This window comes from Sarcophilus harrisii, chromosome 2 (genome assembly GCF_902635505.1).
Source record: "Sarcophilus harrisii chromosome 2, mSarHar1.11, whole genome shotgun sequence".
Classification (NCBI taxonomy): Eukaryota; Metazoa; Chordata; class Mammalia; order Dasyuromorphia; family Dasyuridae; genus Sarcophilus; species Sarcophilus harrisii.
The window spans coordinates 589,133,501-589,154,934 of NC_045427.1; the positions used below are offsets into that span (position 1 = coordinate 589,133,501).

A 21,434-nucleotide genomic window follows, 5' to 3' on the forward strand; every position below is an offset into this window, starting at 1 on the left:
GTCTGCTGGCTTCCTGCGTCTGGACGATGCTAGGCTGCTTGTCCCGAGGCTTTGTTTGATTCTACTATCTTTTGCGCCGGCGTTCTTTCCCGTGGTGATGGAAAGAACACCCGCGCCCTCCTTGCGAGGAGTTTGTCTTGAGAAGTGTTGGTGGCGATCAGTTCTCTCCACTGGACCTGGGGTTGGGTGCCTTGCCAGAGACTGGAAGCTTGGGGGCGGGGGGAGGGAACAGGAAGAGTCACTGCCTTGTAAAAAGCAGAGAGGGCATTTGGAACTGACCGTCAGAAATCAGAATTTGGTACAGTGAAGAAAGGGCTACCGAGTGAACCTTCTTGTCAATGTTTTAAGTCGGAGTCGTTAGTAAGGAGTTGTCACATCCCAGAGTTCTTCCTTAGTCTGAACTGTGGGCAGGGGTACCTTAGGCACTAATCTTAGACATTTTCTTTTTCTTTCTCTCTTTCGTTCTCTCTCTCTCTTCCTTCTTTCCTTCCTTTCTCTCTCTCTCTCTCTCTCTCTCTCTCTCTCTCTCTCTCTCTCTCTCTCTCTCCTCTGTCTCTTCTTTCCTTTCCTTCCTTCCTTCCTTCCTTCCTTCCTTCCTTCCTTCCTTCCTTCTTACTCTTCCCTCTCCTCTTCTCTCCTCCTCCTCCTCCTCCTCCTCCTCTTCTCTTCCTCTTCCTCCTCCTCTTCAGGTCTTTTGTGATCACCTATATGTCTAACATGGTGCTGATCAGGATATGATGAAGACAAAAGGCAAACTGCCTGTCTTCAACAAGCTTGTCAAACTTCTAATGGAAAGGAAAGGCACATTCTAAGGCATATATCCCTTTGGTGTGGAAGATAATAGGTTGCATCTTAAGATCTCAGATATTATCTAAAGATAAGTAGTTCACAAATGTAATCTTATAAGGGGAGAAAAGGAAGAACAAAGGAATTTTGAACAGAGCTTTCCTTACTTCTGGAATAGCCTCAGGAAGAGCTGGCTCAGACATTTACTAAAGCTGTGACCCTGGCCAAATCATCTAACTTCTGTGAGGTTTAATTTATACATCAGTGAAATGGACACAATGTAGCCATCTCGGGATTTTGTTAGGATCAAATGTTCTACTTAAGGCAAAGCCTTTTGCAAATATGAAAATGCTACTTAATTGTCTGCTGTTATTTACTTTTAAGTCTGATTGTTAGTGCTACATTCTAGGGGCTCTAGCCATTTTTACTGTGAAGAAGATGGAAGAAAGGTCAGGGAAAATCAATAGTAAATCCCTATGGTTTTCCAGAAGCTGATTCTGGCTGGGGCATACATGAAGGAATGGAATGGAAAGAACACTGGCCTTGGATTTAGAAAACCTGAGCTCATGTTCTAGCAGGTCCCCTAGCCACCCACTGTATGACTTTAGGCAAGTCACTTAACCATCCTGGTTCCAAATTTCCTTGTCAGGAAGACTCCACTTCTAATTTAGTAGCGCAGTTCTTTCTATGTGTTTCAGACAAGTCACTTGGATATGTGGTCTTAGAGTTGGAGTTCCTCAGAGTGAAGACATTATAAAGTTATTTACATGTATCATGATTCTTGTCAACTCCAACATTTTCTATATAATAGATTTTCTATATAAAGAACATTTTCTCTCTATATTTTCTATATTTCTATAGAAATTTTCTGTATGTAATATGTGTGACTATACACACATTTCTACATTAAAATTACAATCCTAGAGTTTTTGTGAGGGAAGCTCCATCTGAATGTCTTATTGTATGCATGAAGTTTTGGTGCTATTGGAGATAGTCCAATCCTTAACGTTTTCCAGGTACTTGTATACTGTGTCTTTTGAGGTTCTTAAAATGATCCTGTAATTTAAGCAGGCAGAAGTTATTCCCATCTAGCAGAATAAGGAAACAGAGTAACATTTAAGTTTAAGTAGCTTACTAAAGGACATAGAATTAAAGGGTAACAAAAGTCGAGCCATAAACAAGGAATAACAGCGACATAGAGCTTAATGTAGGGAACATTCTCCTTATTCTTGTCTTAATGCTCTTTCCTTCATCCTGCAAAGATAAAAGTTTCCCTGAGTGACCTTCCCATGGAAGCCCTGCCATTACAGCTACAGTTTCCCACTTGCATCTCATGTCCCTTCTCCAGTCATTTTTTTCATCATTGCATTCCCCAGCACATGGCACAAGCAAGATGATTATGAATGATACATTGAATTGTCTAATTCTAAAATTTTCCCACCCAGACAACTCCATGAAAGATGCTGAGGATTTTGGTTTAGAAGTCAAAGGACAAGGTCCTTTCCATATTGAGACTTTCCCCATCAAGGTTTTGATATATCATAAGTTGGCATAAGAAATTAAATGGGAATTTGGGGAAAAAATAAGTTTTTCAGAAGTCATAGATGACATGGGAAGGCCAACAGATAAGTACTGTAAACACCTCAGAGGAAAAAAAATTCAGATATCTTTGGTACTAAATGGGTGGCCAAAAGCTTTATGTGGGTTTTCCAGATTGTGGCAGGAGGGCAAACGTAAGGGAGATGCCATGAGGTGCAAGTGTGAGATATATTAATAGCTAACACTTATGCAGCACTTTAAGGCTGGAATATCATGGCTTAAAATGCAAATATTTGGAAGGAATAACAAGTGAAAGATATTTTCTAAAAAATGTAATTAACCAACCAATAAATGTAACATTCACAATGCATTTGTTGTATCTGCATTGTACACCAAAAATATCCCTCTCAGCACTTTCTTAGAAGAGGAGAGAATGGTAAAAACAGATACTCTGTGATTTCTGAGCATGGAGTTAGGTGTTAGCTACCTGGATAGACTTGGTAGGAGTTAGTACTTGAGCTGGACTTTAAAAGAAGATATTCGGGGTAGGTAAATGGCACAGTAGATACATCACTAGCCCTGAAGTCAGGAGGACCTGAGTTCAAATCTAGTCTCAGATATTTAACACTTCCTAGCTGTGACCCTGGGCAAGTCACTTTACCCTAATTGTTGTGATATGGGAGCCACCTGCCAGTGGCTGCTGGAGGTCTAACTCAGACCTATAGAATGGATCTCTTCATGTGAGAGGATAATGATGATACAAGGAGACTGAGAGGCAGTTGCTGTTCTCTGACCTCTCTGACTGAGAGGCCCTTGCATTGTCTGACCTCTCCCCTCTTCCCTCTTGCCTCCGATTTATCTCATTCCCAGTCCACGACACCTGTGTCAACAAAGGCTGCCCTGAAACTCCTTCAGCTGTTATGATTCACAGATGGGGAGGCTCTTGGAGAATTGAACTGCCCCTTCACTTAGGCATGGTCCTTAACACCCAATTACCTCATCAAAAAAAAAAAAAAAGAAGAAGAAGAGGAGGAGGAGGAGGAGGAAGAAGAAGAAGAAGAAGAAGAAGAAGAAAGAAATTCTGTGACTAGGACAGCTAGGTAGTTCAGTGGACAGAATATCAAGTTGAAGTCAGGGAGTCCTGAGTTTAAATCTGAATTCAAATGATTATTAGCTGTGTGACTCCAGACAATTCTTTAAACCCTATTTGCCTCAGTTTCCTTATCTGTAAAATGCACTGACGAAGGAAATGACAAATCATGTCAGTATCTTTGCCAAGAAACCCCAAATGGGGTTGCAAGAAGTTGGACATGACTGAGTAACAACAACAACAAAGTCATTCTGTGAGTCAGAAATGAAGACCTGACTTCTAGACATGGGAGGCAGGTTGTGCAAAGAAGGAAAATATACAGAACAGCAAACTGACCAGTTTGGCTGGAAATAGTCTGTGAAAGACAATAATCCATAATAAGTCTGGAAATGTTATTGACATCTGACTGGTAAGGGCTTTAAAAAGAAATAGTAGAAGCCTATATTATATAGGAAGGCAGAAGGAAGCCATGGAAGCTCCTTGAGCAAGATAGTGATGTGATCAGACTTGTACTTTAGGAACAGGGATTTGGCCACTGGGTCAAGGATGAAACATGAGTAATATGAAATAAGGAAATTCAAGGAGGAAAGGATATGACTTTTGTTTTGGATATGTTGAATTTAAGATGTCTATGGGATGTATAGGGCAGTTAGATGGCACAATAGATAGAGTGCTGGGCCTAAAGTGTGTCTGAGTTCAAATCCAGCCTCAGACACTCCTAGCCGTGGGACCTTGGGCAAGTCACTTAATTTGGAGACCTCAGTTTCCTCATCTGTCAAATTAGCTGGAGAAAGAAATGGCAAACCAATCCAGTGTCTTTGCCAAGAAAATCCCAAATGAGGTCAAGGAGAATCATATGGAGCTGAACTCCAGGTGGAGTTGTCCAATCTTGTTGCTGGTGATGTGGGAATGGAATTCAAGAAAATGAGGTAATAGTTAAACTTATAAGAATTTTGGAGGTCACAGAGAAATTATAGAAGAATATAAGAAGGTCTGAAACAGAGGCCTGGGGAGTATGGACATGGAGGATGGGAATAGGAAAAGCGATGACCCTACAAAGGACATCTAGCTAAAATGGCCAGTCAGATAGGATGAGAACTATGAGAGAAAGCAAGGTAGGAAAAAACCCAGCAAAGAAAGAGATTCTGGGGAAAAACCTGATTAATAGCAGCAAAGTTAAGAAGGACAGAGACTAAGAAAAAGCCATTGGATCTGGCAATTAATAGAGCATTGGTAACCCTACTTTAATTAGTAATGAGGTTAGAAACCAGATTTCAAGAGCTTGAAAAGTGAATGTGAGTGGTCAGAAAATGAAGGCAGTGAATACAGACAATTGATTCTAGGACTCTAGAAATAAAGGACAATAATAACTTGAGATTACATGAAGGCTTTTTTATTTTCATTGGACCTTTGATTTCATCAATATAGGAAGTTCCAGATAAGCAACTTCCTCTTCCAAAGCAGATGAGCTCCTTCTCTGTAATTTTTAGTTTGAGAGCACTGCCTGAAGGCATTCAGAGTTCAAATGATTTGTTCAAGGTGACCCAGTATTTAGTAGAGCCAGGTTTTTTTCATTCTCTTTTTATTGTATTCTCTAAGTGAAAGTTTTTTTTTTCAGTATTTCAGATTTGGAAGATATTTTTTTTTTATTTAATAGCCTTTTATTTACAGGTTATATGCATGGGTAACTTTACAGCATTAACAATTGCCAAACCTCTTGTTCCAATTTTTCACCTCTTACCCCTCCCCCCCTCCCCCAGATGGCAGGATGACCAGTAGATGTTAAATATATTAAAATATAAATTAGATACACAATAAGTATATATGACCAAACCGTTATTTTGCGATATAAAAAGAATCAGACTCTGAAATATTGTATAATTAGCTTGTGAAGGAAATCAAAAATGCAGGTGGGCATAAATATAGGGATTGGGAATTCAATGTAATGATTTTTAGTCATCTCCCAGAGTTCTTTCTCTGGGCGTAGCTGGTTCAGTTTATTACTGCTCCATTGGGAGATGATTTGGTTGATCTCATTGCTGAGGATGGCCAGGTCCATCAGAACTAGTCATCATATAGTATTGTTGTTGAAGTATATAATGATCTCCTGGTCCTGCTCATTTTTAAGTGAAAGTTTTTAAGTGTGGGGGAGAATCTTTTGTTTTGGTTCAGAGAATAAGGTTAAAAACTGGGCAGTGGACACTTGAAGCCAGGAAAGGGAGCTGACCCCAAGGCAGAAGTGGAAGGAGAAGAAGATAAATTATACAGAAAAGAGATACTGGGAGCCAGATACATAAGGCCGGTACTTTGTCTAATGTCTAATGCCAATAATGTCTTGTCTAAAGCTGGGCCTGCTTCCAAAGTGGGCAAATAGAAAATGTACGTGGGTGTATTGTAATCTTTTTTCATAATACAGTGGCAGGATTTTGCTGAAATCATTTGGCATCCTTTAGTATACTATTTAATTTAACAAAGTTGAATTAAGCCTGCTATGTACAGAATACTGTATTAGAGGCTGACCATCCAAAGACCAAAACAAATTATATTCTCTGCCTTCAAGGAGCTTTTAGTTTCAAACTCAGTTTGTTTGTATTAACAAAGGAATGTAACTTTGAGGTAGTCATGAATCATTTGGAAAACAGCTTAGCACAGGAACAACCCAGGACAGAAAAGAACAGTGGATTTGGAATCCAAAGGCTGGGGAGAGTTTCTAGCCTTATTCGTTCTTTAGCTATCTGATCTGGAACCAGTTGTTTGGTTTATCTGTAAAATTAGGAGAGTAATATCTTTACTTTTAGCTCCACAGAACTGTTGTATATGGGTCTAATAGATGTTGAATGCAATATACATTAAGGCTGAGGTACCCCAGAGCTCAGTGTAAATGTGAGCTCCATCCTTGGAATATTCTATCACCGCTGTAAGTGTGATGGACATAAGGCCTTCTCAGAAAACTGACCCCTGCCATAGTTTAGGGATACAATTCCAGGAAAACTCCCCTTGCTTGTACCCTTGTTTAATCTTACACAAACCACTTTGTTATCTATAGTTCCCCTGTTCTTGTACCTTAAGGGTGGAATAGATTCCAAGATAGGCTGCGAGCCCTGGTATTAAGTCAGGGATAGCTGGAGCCCAAGATGGGATAAAAATTGTTTCAGGGTATTACAAAACTCTGCTCTGTTGTCTGTCCTTTGCCTCCCTTCACTAGACTATCCTGGTGAAAGTGTCACCCCTTTCCTACAGGATTTGAATACATTTTTTTTTGCTCTGGCTCTGAGAAATGTCTATTTGAATTATTTTGGGTTAGTGGTCGCTGTCCCTACAACTAGAACAGAGGGTAGGGATTATCTTTGTCTGCTTTGGGGTAACATTGTGAGCAAAATTCTTTGTGTTAAGGATGTGAGATATAAAGCAGAAGGCTTGTAGTAATATAAAAACAATGAATGATATTTGGTTCTGGAAAAACTACTTAGTAAGAACATATACATAATTATTTTGACTTATACATGGGAGATCTGGAAATAATGGAAGAAAGAACATTTGTCAACCAATTCAGAAGTGCACTTTACATGGATTATCTCCTTTGACCCTTCATAATATACATAGGAGTTGGGCATTATTATTTTCCCCATCCTAAATGAAAGAAAACTGAGCCAAAGAGAGGTCTAAGCTAGGAAGTAGCTGAGACAGAATCCACGTTCAGGTCTTTTTGACTTAAACCTGACATCATCTATTGCATCAATTAGAATCAAAGAAATTTGAGACATGGTACTTGCCTTTTGCTAGTTTATAAAAGTAATAGGAAGATAAGACAAATAGAAGTATCTAGGGGATCATAAATTTAGAGTTATCAAAGACCTTAGAGGCAATCAACCTTACATATAAAGAAACTGAGGCACAGAGAGGTCCAAAGTGGAATTGTTGGATTGGCTCTGGGAAAACATTGTTGCTACTGAATTATTTCAATCTGTCTAACTCTCTGTAACCCTATTTGGGGGTCTTCTTAGCAAAGATACTGGAATGGTTTGCCATTTCCTCCTCCAACTCATTTGTACAGATGAGGAAATTGAGGCAAATAGGGTTAAGTGACTTGTACAGGGTCATACAGCTAGTAAGTGCTTGAGGCCAGATTTGAACTCAATCTGGCTCTGAGGCAGGCACTTTATCCACTAAGTCACCAAGCTCCTCTTAGGAAAATATACCATTAGGTAAAACAATATTATTAGAGGAAGTTGTTTCCAAAGGAACAGTGTCATAAATATAATGAAAACCAACTTTACAAGTAGGATTTGGTTTGTGTTTTAATTTCATTGTAAAACTTTTGAGAAGCAGCATGATACAGTGGGCAAAGCCCTTAATTGTAGGGCTTCACATACCATCTCAGATACTAGCTTTGTGACTTTGAACAAGCCTCTGTGCCTCAATTTCTTTATCTGTAAAATTAGGTTTATTGCCTCTATCTAAGGTCCTCTGCAACTCTAACTAAATCTATGATCCTATAGTCATTGCTTATTTATATTTTGTTTATGTTATAATTTATATCATATCATAGAATGAGTTCATATTTATATTTTATATCTGTAAGAGTTTAGCTAACAATACAAAACTACACTGATGAATACTACAAAAGCAGTATTAACTGCCAGTGCTACAGAAGTTCAGAAGAGGGAGACTTGACTTGAGAAGGGTTTAAAGAGATGATGAGATTTGAGCCAGCCCCTAAAGGATTAAAAGGATCCACAGCAGGCAGAGAAGAGCAGGAAAGACTTTCTAAGCAGACATGAGTGATGATGTTGAGATGTGGCTGCATAAGACATGTTTGAGACAGTGAGTAGATCAGTTTGGCTAGAGCAAAGAGCATCAGTATAGGAGCCTGAGAGAGAATGTTAAACATTGATTCTAGAGGATCTTAAATCCCAGAGTAAAACAATGCTATGCCATAGAGTGGATAGGATGAATTGGAGGATACTCTCTAGGCTGCTAGAGTTACCCTTCATATTAATGCCATAGTTATGATTTAAAAGCTAGTGTCTGCTACCACTCATCTGAATTTTAGGAAATTCAAGGTCTGGCTCTTTACGAAATTAAATCTGTGTGGAATTCCCAAAGGAAAAGAATGGAAAATTGCTTTCAGCATTTAATGTGGTCATTTTGAGAATTTGGTCATGCTATTAGAACTATGTAATATCCCTGGCTTCCAGGAAAATATTTTCTGGGATTTTCTCAAACTCTTTGTGTTGTGTAGGCAGGGTTTCTTGGTTTCTTCTGCAAATGTGGTAGTGTGGATATATATTAGTTTACTTTTCAACACCTCAGAGGACACTATCTCTATAGGGAATTAGAAGAAAATGCCTGAGAGTGAAGAAAAGTTTTTTAGTGACATCATCTCTCCTAGTTGTCTACATACTGTGCCAGGCTGTTGAAGAATTGAGGATCATTCAGACTAAGGAGGAAGGGTGCAAGATTTCTTAGACCTTAGAGAATTCTGATGGAACTATATCCAAATATGCTTCTACACTATGGGAAAGGAAAGTCTGTTTTCATTGATTGTTGAAGTCCAACTCCAGTAGTGAAATAAGGGTATGTCAGTTAGGGGTCAGGCGGAGAAAATTCTATATGAACTCTTCAAATTTTATTGATCAGAGAGACAAATATATATACCTCTAATACTTTGAGACTTGCTACAAAATGCACTCTTTGATATTCCTGTATCTTTTCTAATAAGTAAAATCTATTGAGATGCAAATGATTAAGCCTGGATCTTGGCTACTTCAGCAGAATGTAAATAGTTGAAATACACATCAGAGTGAAATTATTATACCAATGTCTTCAAATACCTTTCTCTCAAATGCCTTTAGTTTCCAATGCTGGCTGCTTTTCCTGTCCTAAATTCAAATGTATGTCTTTGATCCATTATATAGCTGAATTTACATTTTGCTTCAGTTGCCAGGTTTCTCTGCTATTGTATATAGAAAAGGGAAGTTGGTGAGCCAAGCTACTGTAAGATTCAAGATCCAGAATGGATTCTTATCTCCTGGCCCTCTACAATTGATCATCCAAAAGTTCCAACTTCCTTGGAGAACTGAAAACACTTTTCATAGGAATTAGGAAGAAGAAATATTGGAAAATATCTAGTCTATTCTTCTATTTTACTGTCAAGGAAAGAGAAATCCAAAGACATAAAATAATCGCTCTTTGCATCCTTAATATGTGACATAATGCTTCATACATTTCCCCCCCTTAAATTTATGATTTCATAAATGTAGGGAAAAGAGAACTACTTGAGGCATCTACATACTTGGGTCAAATCTGACCTCAGTTACCCTGTTATCTGACCAAGTCATTTAACCCTGTTTGCCTTAATTTCCCCATCTGCAAAGTGAGCTGGAGAAGGAAATGGAAAATCATCTCAGTTTGTCTGCTGAGAAAACCCTAAATGGGTAATTCATTCCCCAGTAAATTTTCAGATGTAAAGAATTTTTTATTGTAATAAGTTTATTTTTAATATACATTGCTTTATGAATCATGTTGGGATAGAAAAATCAGAGCAAAAGGGAAAAACCATGGGGAGAGATAAAAAAAAAAAAAGAAAAAAGAAATGAACATAGCATGTATTGATTCACATTCAGTGTCCTTAGTTTTGTTTTTGTTTTTGTTTTTGTTTTTCTCTCTGGATGCAAATGACATTTTCTGTCCAAAGCCTATTGGGATTGCTTTGGATCACTGAAATGCTGAGAAGAACCAAGCCTTTCATAGTTGATTATCACACATTCTTTCTATAATTGTGTACAATGTATTCCTAATTCTGCTTGTTTCATTCAGCATTAGTTCATGTAAATGTTTCCAGGTTTTTTTTTTAATATGTGAAACGATTTCATTTTTTAAGGTGAAACAAAACAAATCTTTATTTTCACCAGTGGAATGCTTTTTTTTGTAGTTATTTTTATTTTCAAAATATATACATGGAAATTTTTTTTCATAATTGTAACTTTTTATTGACAGAACCCATGCCTGGATAATTTTTTACATTATCCCTTGCACTCTCTTCTGTTCTGACTTTTCCCCTCCCTCCCTCCAACCCCTCTCCCAGATGGCAAGCAGTCCTATACATGTTAAATATGTCACAGTATATCCTAGATACAATATATGTGTGCAGAACTGAACAGTTCTCTTGTTGCACAGGAAGAATTGGATTCAGAAGGTAAAAATAATCTGGGAAGAAAAACAAAAATGCAAACAGTTTACATTCATTTCCCAGTGTTCTTTCTTTGGGTGTAGCTGCTTCTGTCCATCATTGATCAATTGAAACTGAGTTAGATCTTCTCTTTGTCAAAGAAATCCACTTCCATCAGAATACATCCTCATACAGTATTGTTGTTGAAGTGTATAATGATCTCCTGGTTCTGCTCATTTCACTTAGCATCAGTTCAATACATGGACAATTTTCAACATTTACCCCAATAAAATCCTCTATTCTAATTTTTCCCTTCCCTTCCCTCCACTTTCTCCCCCAGTTGAAAATGATCCAATATATATTAAACATATGCAGTTCCTCTATACATATTTCCACAAATATGCTGCACAAGAAAAATCAGATCAAAAAGAGAAAAAATGAGAAAGAAAACAAAATGCAAGCAAACAACAATAAAAAGAGTAAAAATACTATATTGTGGTCCTTCTTCAGTTCCCACTGTCCTCTCTCTGGGTGCAAATGGCTTTCTTCATCACAAAACCATTGGAACTGGTCTGAATCATCTCATTGTTGATGGGAGCCATGTCCATCAGAATTGATCATTGTATAAGCTTGCTGTTGCTGTGTATAATGATCTGATTCTGCTCATTTCACTTAGCATCAGTTCATGTAAGTCTCTCCAGGTTTCTCTGAGATCATCCTGCTGATAATTCTTATAAAACAATAATATTCCATAATATTCATATTCTATAACTTGTTCAGCCATTTTCCAATTGATGGGCTTCCACTCAGTATCCAGTTTCTTGCCACTACAATAAGGGCTGCCCCAAACATTTTTGCATATGTGGGTCCCTTTCCCTTCTTTATGATCTTTTTAGGACACAAGCCCAGTAGAAACACTGTTGGCTCAAAGGACATGCAGTTTGATAGCCCTTTGGGCATAGTTCCAAATTGCCCTCCAGAATGGTTGAATCAGTTCACAACTCTGTAATGACCACATTAGCACCCAGAATTAGCTGGAGTCAGGATAAGCAAAAGTCCTTAATTTTTATTTTCGGTCCCCAGATGAAGAATTGAACAGGATGGAAGCAGATTCTCCCCAACCGCCTTCTCCCTCATCTACTGCTGAGAGTGTGTCTGGCTAGTCTTATTTCACCCCCTAGTCCCTCCTACAATCCTCTATACACCAATCATTGAGCCAGTACGGATAGTGGAAAGGACCATTTTCCAAGCATATGCCCATAAAGTACTGTCCAATCAGTAGTAAGCCTCAAGGGCTCAGCAGTCCTGACCTCAGTGCATTGATTCAATAGTTTTAGCCCTCTACACAACTCCATTAATGTATCAGTGTCCCAGTTTTCCCACATCTCCTCCAATATTCATTATTATCTTTTCCTCTCATTTTAACCAATCTGAGAGGTATGTAGCGGTGCTTCAGAGTTGTTTTAATTTGCCTTTTTCTGATCAATTATGATTTAGAGTACCTTTTCATATGACTAGAAATGGTTTTAATTTCTTCATCTGGGATTGTGGGTTCAAATCCTTTGACTATTTATCAATTGGAGAATGGCTTGAGTTCTTATAAATTTGAGTTAATTCTCTATATATTTTAGAAATGAGGTCGTTATCGGAACCCTTGAATATAAAAATGTTTTCCCAGTTTACTGCTTCCCTTCTAATGTTGTCTACATTGGTTTTGTTTGTATCAAGTTAAAAAGTTTTTGTACAATCAAAATTATCCATTTTGCATTCAATTATGTACTCAAGTTCTTCTATGGCCACAAATTCCCTCCTTCTCCTCAGATCTGAGACTTTGTAGATTATCCTTTGTTCTTCTAATTTGTTTATATCATTCTTAATGTTTTAATCATAAACCCATTTGGATCTTATCTTGGTATAGGGTGTTAGGTGTGGGTCAATGCCTAGTTTTTGCCATACTAATTTCCAATTTTCCCAGCAGTTTTTGTCAAATAGTGAGTTCTTATCCCCAAAGCTGGGGTCTTTGGGTTTGTCAAACACTAGATTACTATAATCATTGACTATTTTGTCCTGTGAACCTAATCTATTCTACTGATTGACTAATCTATTTCTTAGCCAGTACCAAATGGTTTTGATGACCCCTACTTTATAATATAGTTTTAGGTCTGGTACAGGTAGGTCACCTTCATTTGCATTTTGTTTCATTAATTCCCTTGAAATTCTTGATGTTTGTTCTTCCAGATTAATTTTATTAATTTTTTTTCTAGCTCAGTGAAGAAATTTCTTGGGAGTTTGATTGGTATAGCATTGAATAAATAGATTAATTTGGGTAGTATTTTCATTTTTATTATATTAGCTCAGCCTACCCATGAGCACTTGCTATTTTTCCAAGACATTAGATCTGACTTTATTTGTATGGAAAGTGTTTTGTAATTGTGTTCATATAATTCTTGATTTTGCCTTGGCAGGTAGACTCCCAAATATTTTATATTATCTACAATTATTTTAAATGGAATTTTTCTTTGTATCTCTTGCTGCTGGAATTAGTGATAATATATAAAAGTGCTGATGATTTATGTGAATTTATTTTGTATCCTGCAACTTTGTGAATTGTTTCTAGTAGAATTTCAGTTGATTCTCTAGGATTCTTTAAGTATACCATCATATCATCTGCAAAGAGTGATAATTTGCTTTCTTCCTTACCTGTTATAATTCCTTTAATCTCTTTTTCTTCTCTTATTAACAAAACTAACATTTTTAATACAATATTGAATAGTAATGGTGATAGTGGGCAATGTTATATATTGGGAATCATTCTAGTTTATCCCCTCAGATGAAGAAATTAAAGCTATCTAAAGTCATATGAAAAAATGGTCTGAATCACTATTGATTTGAAAAATACAAATTAAAACAACTCTGAGGTAGCAACTTATACCTATCAGATTAGTTAATATGACAGAAAAACAAAATAATAAATATTGGAGATGTGGGAAAATTGGAATATTAATTATTTATTGGTATTATGAACTGATCCAACCACCCTGGAGAGCAATTTGGAACTATGCCTACAGGGTTATAAAACTGTGCATACCCTTTGATCCAGCAACAATACTTTGTTTGTTTGTATCCCAAAGAAATCATTAAAATAAAAAAAAAAGGGAAAAGGACCCACACAAACAAAAAAATTATAGTAACTTTTTTGTGTGGTGGCAAAGAATTGGAAATTCAGTGGATGCCTATCAATTGGAAAATGACTGAACAAATTATGGCATATGCATGTAATGGAATAGTACAGTGCTCATATAGTTAATGGAAGTACAAAGAATTGTGGGAATCCCCTCTGATTGAAGCAGGTCCAATATGAAAGAATTCACAAACCTGAAATCTGAATGTGGCAAGAAAAGGGATTTTTATTGTTGGCACTGAGAAGCCAGGTTTGCTAGGAAGACAGACTTCTTAGTGGCAAGAGGTCCTGGTGGAGAAATAGAGTTTATCACTGAGAAAAGGGTATCTTCACAGCGGGCAAGAGTCCGGTGCTAAAAGGAGAGGTCCCTTGGCAAAGCATAATTTCTACTTCAGACTTCTGCAAAGATTTGGAGTTCAAAATGGTCATTTTATAAGAAGTCTGGGGGTAGGGCTTCTATTGAATGAGATTCCTCCAATATTGTCACTGTCCCCAGGCCTAGATTTCCAGTTGAATGAGACCACTTAAGTTTGAGTTAAGTAGGGAGTGGTCCTGGACTAATCTTAATGAAACCATTTAATTGAAGGGTGGGTTTCTGTCAGAGGAGAATTTCAGAGCTCACCCCAAAAATCAAGGAGGACAGTTTCAGGGTTCACCCCTGTCAGTGCTATAAGAAATGATGAGCAGAAAGATTTCAGAAAAAACCTGGAAAGACTTTTACATGAAGTGATGCTGAATGAAGTGAGCAGAGCTAGAAGAACATTGTACACAGTAATAACATTGTACAATGATCAACTATGATAGACTTAGCTTTTCTTAGGCAGTACAATGATCCAAGACAATTCTAAAAGACTCAAGATGAAAAATGTTTTCCTCATCCAGAGAGAGAACTATGGAATCTGAATGCCAATCTAAGCATACTATTTCCAACTTTTTTTCATTTTTTTTCTTTCTCATGGCTTTTCCCATTTGTTCTGATTCTTCTTTCACAACATGTATAAATATGTTTAATATGTTTGTACATGCATAATCTATATGCTTGCGTCTTGAGAAGGGGAGAAGGGAAGAAGAACAAAAAAGGAACTCAAAATCTTATAAAAGTAGATGTTGATGGGACATTGATGCATTGTTGGTGGAGTTGTGAACGAATCCAACCATTCTGGAGAGTAGTTTGGAACTATGCTCAAAAAGTTATCAAACTGTGCATACCCTTTGATCCAGCAGTATTACTAGTGGGCTTATATCCCAAAGAGATCATAAAGAAGGGAAAGGGACCTATATGTGCACGAATGTTTGTGGCAGCCCTTTTTGTAGTGGCTAGAAACTGGAAACTGAGTGGATACCCATCAGTTGGAGAATGGCTGAATAAATTGTGGTATATGAATATTATGGAATATTACTGTTCTGTAAGAAATGACCAACAGGATGATTTCAGAAAGGCCTGGAGAGACTTACACAAACTGATGCTGAGTGAAATGAGCAGGACCAGGAGATCATTATATACTTCAACAACAATACTATATGATGACCAGTTCTGATGGACTTGGCCATCCTCAGCAATGAGATCAACCAAATCATTTCCAATGGAGCAGTAATGAATTGAACCAGCTACGCCCAGAGAAAGAACTCTGGGTGATGACTAAAAACCATTACATTGAATTCCCAATCCCTATATTTATGCCCACCTGCATTTTTTATTTCCTTCACAAGCTAATTGTACAATATTTCAGAGTTTGATTCTTTTTGTACAGCAAAATAACGGTTTGGTCATGTATACTTATGGTGTATCTAATTTATATTTTAATATATTTAACATCTACTGGCCATCCTGCCATCTGGGGGAGGGGGTGGGAGGTAAGAGGTGAAAAATTGGAACAAGAGGTTTGGCAATTGTTAATGCTGTAAAGTTACCCATACATATAACCTGTAAATAAAAGGCTATTAAATAAAAAATAAAAATAAATAAATAAATAAAAATTAAAAAAAAAAAAAAGTAGATGTTGAAGACTAGTTTTAGATGTAATTGGAAAAAATAAAATGTTGAGGAAAAATTAAAAATTAGGTGGAAGAAAAAAAACTTAAATAGGGTCATGAAGAATCTGAATGACTAAAATGAATAAATTGCAATAACTTGTAATGAAATTCTTCACACAGACAGATCAGAGTATCAAATGCAATTTAGAGTTCCGGCAATGTTTGGGGGCCCTAAGAAGTTAATTGCTTTGACCATGGTCACATGGGCAGTGTGTATAGAGACAGAACTTAATTCTAAATATTCCTGATCATTATATCTGGAGTCATTATACCATATTGCCTGTTGCTGTGACACAACGCAGATATTTAATAAATGCTTATTAAATTGCGTTACAATCCCCAAATTCATGCTGGTATTAATTCAGTTCTGACTTTAAATCCTCCCAAGCCACAGTGTCTTTTGTAGTAATAATGGGTGATTTTAGCCAAGCTCTAGAAGGTCATCTTGATAATGGTGCCAGAGACCTAATAACTTGTCTCATCTATTCAGGGGTACACTGATAAATGTTTAACAAATAATTATTGACAATCAAAAAAATAATAAATTAAACCTTGTTTGTAGCTGATCTCTGAGATGTAAATATTTATTTTGAAAATTTCAAATCAGTGAAAGCTGGCTCCAGCACACCCTGTGCATTCACCAAGCAAGAAGTAATGTATTTGGAATGGAGAGAGGATGGTCTTTAAGACTCTTTTGAGAAATGGTAACATCTGTTGGAAAAGTCCACATTTCATTCAGATGCTGAAGGATCAAAACCTTGATAATTTCCTATCAGTGAAATTTCTGATATTCCATCAGGCCCCAGGGAATGATGGAATGGCTTTTGGATTCTTTTACAATTTCTGAATCACACAAAGTTATTACTGTGTACAATACTGTGTTCACCTGTATCACTTCATTTAAGTCTTCCCAGGTTTTTCTGAAAACTGTCTGCTCATCATTTCCTAGGATTTAGAGAACTTATTTTTCTACTTCAGTATTCCCCCCCCCCCAATTTTACAAATGAAGAAACTAAGGTACAGAGAGGCAAATTGATTTAAACTGGCACAAGTATTAAGCAAGCTGGAAATTGAACCCAGTTTTCTGATCCCAAATTCAGTGAATTTTCCACTTGCCTAAAACCCCAAAAACGATAAAAGCAAACAAAAGCCAGGAAACCTTTTTTGTTCACCTTCCTATTATTTGAAGGCTATTTATACAATGTGATTTTAGAGAAATCAGTTAATTTCAGAACTGAAAGAAGCCTCAGGACTTTAGGACTGGAAGGGAGTAGCTGTTTCATTCAATCTGAAACCAAAATCTACTTCTACGATGGGTCCAACAAGTGATCATCCAATTCCATAAAGTCTCTACCTTTTTTGTGTCTGGGGAAGTTTATAAATCCCTTCTTAGCATAATGTTTACAAATGAAGGAATTGAATTGAATTAAATGAAAGGAAATGCTGAATTTTCATTAGAGTTTTTTCCTCCATCTAAATTCATAGACTCTCTGAAATCTCTCTGTGGACTGAGATTAAGAACCCCTAATCTTTCCTTTGCCTGAATATTTCAAATGACAGGGAACCCACTTCTTCCTGAGAGGCTAGTTTCCCGTCTAAGTCAAGCTAATTGCGAGTTTTTCTTTATGTCAAACCTAAACTTGCCTTTTGGCCATTTCCATCCGTTGCTTTCAGTTGTACCCTGTGGGGGTCAAGCAAGACCAGTCCATTCTTATTTCCATCTGACAATCCTTCAAATATTTGAAAAGAGCCTATTGTGTAATTCCTACAGCCCTCCAAGTTATCTCATCTCTTAGCTAAATGACTAAACATTCCAAGTTCTTCTTCTGATCTTCACATGTCAAAACCTTGAACTTTTTCAGTATCTTGGCCACTGTCCTAGGAAAGCTTTCCAGCTTATCAGTTTTCTTCCTAAAACGTGATGCCCCAATATGAGCACAATCCTCCAAATGTGGTCTAGTCATGGAAGACTACAGTGGGATTATTGTATTTCTAATCCTGGAAACTATTTTCTTCTCCAGTTTGTATTAGATTTTTTTGGTTGCCATAATACCATATTCATTCATATTGAGTTTGCAATCTACTAAAATTTCTTTCTCTTTTGTAGAAGTATTGCTATCCAGTCATACTGTGTACTTGGGAACTTAAAGGGAAGGTGTTATGAATCACAGCTGTGGAGGCTCTCAGAGAATTGACCTACCCCTTCACCTAGGCACGGTCCTTAACAGGTTTTGAGACCAAAAAGTTTGAGAAACACTATTCTAGCCTACTAAGATCTTTCTCAGTTCTCTTTCTCTTCCTGTTATTTACTCTTCCAATTTAATATCATCTGCAAATTGATGAGCATATCATCCATGCCTTTACCCAAGACACTGTTAAAAAATATTCAGCAGCACAGGGTCAAACATAGAACCCAAAAGTACTCCATTGAAGTTCAAATTATAGAGTTGATGCAAAACCATTACTGACACCTCTCTGTATCCAACTATTTAAATAGTTCTGAATCACCTATTTGTACAATTGCCTAGCCCAGTGGTGTTAAAATAAAATAAAAATGGGGGTACATAAAGATTCCTGAAAACAACACACTGATCTTGGAAACCAGATACTAACATATTATATTCTATTGTGGTTTTTTAATTTATTTTGTTAAACATTTTTCAATTATATTTGCATATCTGGTTTGGGGACTTGGGAGTATCACTAGCTATGTGTTTGACATTTCTGATCTAGCTCATAGTCCACAGGAATAGAATGAAAATATAAAATACATCAAATATTTTGCTAAAATCTAGGTGAACCACATTTCAGATTGGCTAAGATGACAGGAAAAGACAATGATAAGTGTTGTGGGGATGCGAGAAAATTGGAATACATTGTTGTTGAAGTTCTGAACTGATCCAACCATTCTGGAGAGCAATTTGGAACTATGCCTAAAGGGCTATCAAACTGTGCATACCCTTTTATCCAGCAGTGTCTCTACTGAATCTGTATTCCTAAGAGATCATAAAAGAGGGAAAATGACCCACATGTGCAAAAATGTTTATAGCAGCCCTTTTTATAGTGCAAAGAACTGAAAATTGAGTGGATGCCCATAAGTTGGGGAATGATTGAATAAGTTATGGTATATGAATGTTATGGAATATTATTGTTCTATAAGAAATGATGAGCAGGTTGATTTCAGAAAAGCCTGGAAAAACTTACATAAACTGAAGCTATGTGAAATGAGCATAACCAAGAGAACATTGTACATAGTAATAACAAGATTATGTAATGATCTACTATGATGGATTTAGCTCTTCTCAATAATGTGGTGATTCAAGGCAATTCCAATAGACTTGGGGTGGAAAATGCCATCTGCATCCAGAGAGAGAATTGTGGAGACTGGAATATGATTTGAAGCATAGTATTTTCACTTTTTGTTTGTTTTTTTCTTTCTTGTATTGTGATGACTGCTTTAGCACCCTGGATACCTTAGAATCAACCAGAGTCAGGATAAGCAAAAGTCCTTAGTTTTTATTCTTGATCTTTAGGGTAGGATTGAATTGGATGGAAGCAGAATTTCCGCGACCTTCCTTCTTTGTCTCCCGCCCAGAGTGACCCTGGCTAGTCTTACTCCACCCCCTAGTACTTCCAACAATTCTCTGTATATACCAATTATCAAGCCAGCACAGAATAGTGGGAAGAGCCATTTTCCAAGTATATGCTTATCGAGTATTGTCCAATTGGTAATTAGCCATAAGTGCTCAGTTGTCCAGACCTCAGTGCATAAACTCAAGAGTTTCAGCCCTCTACATGTCCCATTTTCTTTTGTTTTAGAACACAGGTGGTCATGCCATCCCTGACTTCTCAGGGAGGTGAGAGCCCCCAAAAGGAGGTAATCACATCTTCCCTGACTTCTCAGGAAGGGAGGTGAAAAGCACCAAAGGGAAGTGGGGATTGCTAGTGGGTTTCTGGGCTGAAGGGTCTTATTAGAAATAGGTATGCACAAACCCATAAGCATGGGAGGTATTACACAAGCACATAGCAATAACGCACAGGCTATTATTGATGACTCTCCCCACAACAGTGCAGGGTCAATGTGGGGTAACAAAAATGAATTGTACATACAAGTAGTGATATAACAAACAATATGAATCAACATAGTGGTGTAAAAGATTTCCAGAAGTCCTAAAAGGAGGGTATATAAACAACAGTCACACATATTCCTTCTTCAGCAGACAAGAGATAGTCCAAAACCAATCTGTTGTCCATTGCTTCACATGTCAGGGAATCCAATGATCCCTGCAAGTTTTTGAAGTCCTGCACCAGTCTTTTTATGTGTTAGGGAATCCAATGATTCCAGCAGATTTTCAAATCCTACAACAGTCTTATCATGTCTCAGAGAATCCAATGATTCCTGAGGGTTTTCAAGTCCTACAACAATCTTATCATGTCTCAGAGAATCCAATGATTCCTGAGGGTTTTGAAGTCCAACGATTTTTGATGTCCATGAGTCAAACGCCATAACTGCCATACTCATTCAGTGGTGGGCACAGTCAGTGACGGAACCACCCGATGTTTCTCCTTCGTTTCAAGGGTCTGCTCCATCTCTCTCTGATGAACAAGGCGAATACAGCTCATTGGCACCCATCTGATTCCTTCTCCATCTGTAGAGATATAAGCAAACCCTTTCCCTCAAGCAGTTAGTTAACCTATCTGGTCCCTTCCATTCACCACTTTCTGGGTCTCTCCACATCACCTGGCGATTATCTAAAGATAGTGGAGCTGCTTGCACTGGACACTGCCCTTCTGGTGGGTTACAAAACCTGTCTGCCGGAGCCAGTGCATCTTTGTCAAAAATCAAGAAGTTAATAGTATAAAGAGCTAGATTTAGAAGTTCTCTAGGACTGCATACAGCTCTATTCTTTCCCATTGTAATCCCTTTCTCCTATCAGATGATTTCCTGGCTGATTGGTCAAGTCTGGCATTCTAGGACTTCTAGGCATTCTCTGGGTGTAGCATTGGCTGCCATCATGCCCCAAATATTTTTTGTCTTGGGCCCTAGGGCTGGGCCCCTCATCCCGTTTCCCTGAATCAGTCTACATTCTGATGCCCAATGGAAGCCTCTGTTGCATTTTGGACATGGGGTATTGGGTCTTGTTCTCCCACCCTGTTTTCTCACTCTGTCTCTCTGCCAACATTGAGCTTTCAGATGCCCTACTTTACCACACTGGAAGCATTGCTGACTCTCTCTGGAAGTCCCTTGCCAAAAGGGACCCTGTCTTCCTAGATCTTGAGAAGTCTGCATCATCTCCTGCATATAAAAGGCATTTATGCCCGCTATGGCACAGCATCTTATGATCTCCTCTAAAGGAGCATCCTTGCATAGTCCTAGTATAATTCTTTTATAAATCTCATTAACATTTTCTTTAGCAAGTTGTCTGTTACTGCATTTTCACCATTAGTTCGTATGATAGCTGTCTGCAAATGTCCCACAAAATCAGCAAAGGGTTCATTTGGCTCTTGTGTTATTTTTGTGAAGGCTTCACCCTTGTCGTTTTTATTGGGGAGAGAAGCCCATGCTTTGATAGTAGCAACAGCAATTTGCTCATATGCTGCTATGGGGTAATTAATCTGTACTGAAATTTCTG

General features: G+C 37.6%; 1 protein-coding gene across 3 annotated transcripts in view; it reads left to right on the forward strand.

Moving 5' to 3' along the window:
• Nucleotides 1-21,434, forward strand: part of ENTPD1 (ectonucleoside triphosphate diphosphohydrolase 1) — a 168,446-nt gene that overhangs the window by 52,373 nt on the left and 94,639 nt on the right. The gene's annotated exons all lie outside the window — the stretch shown is intronic.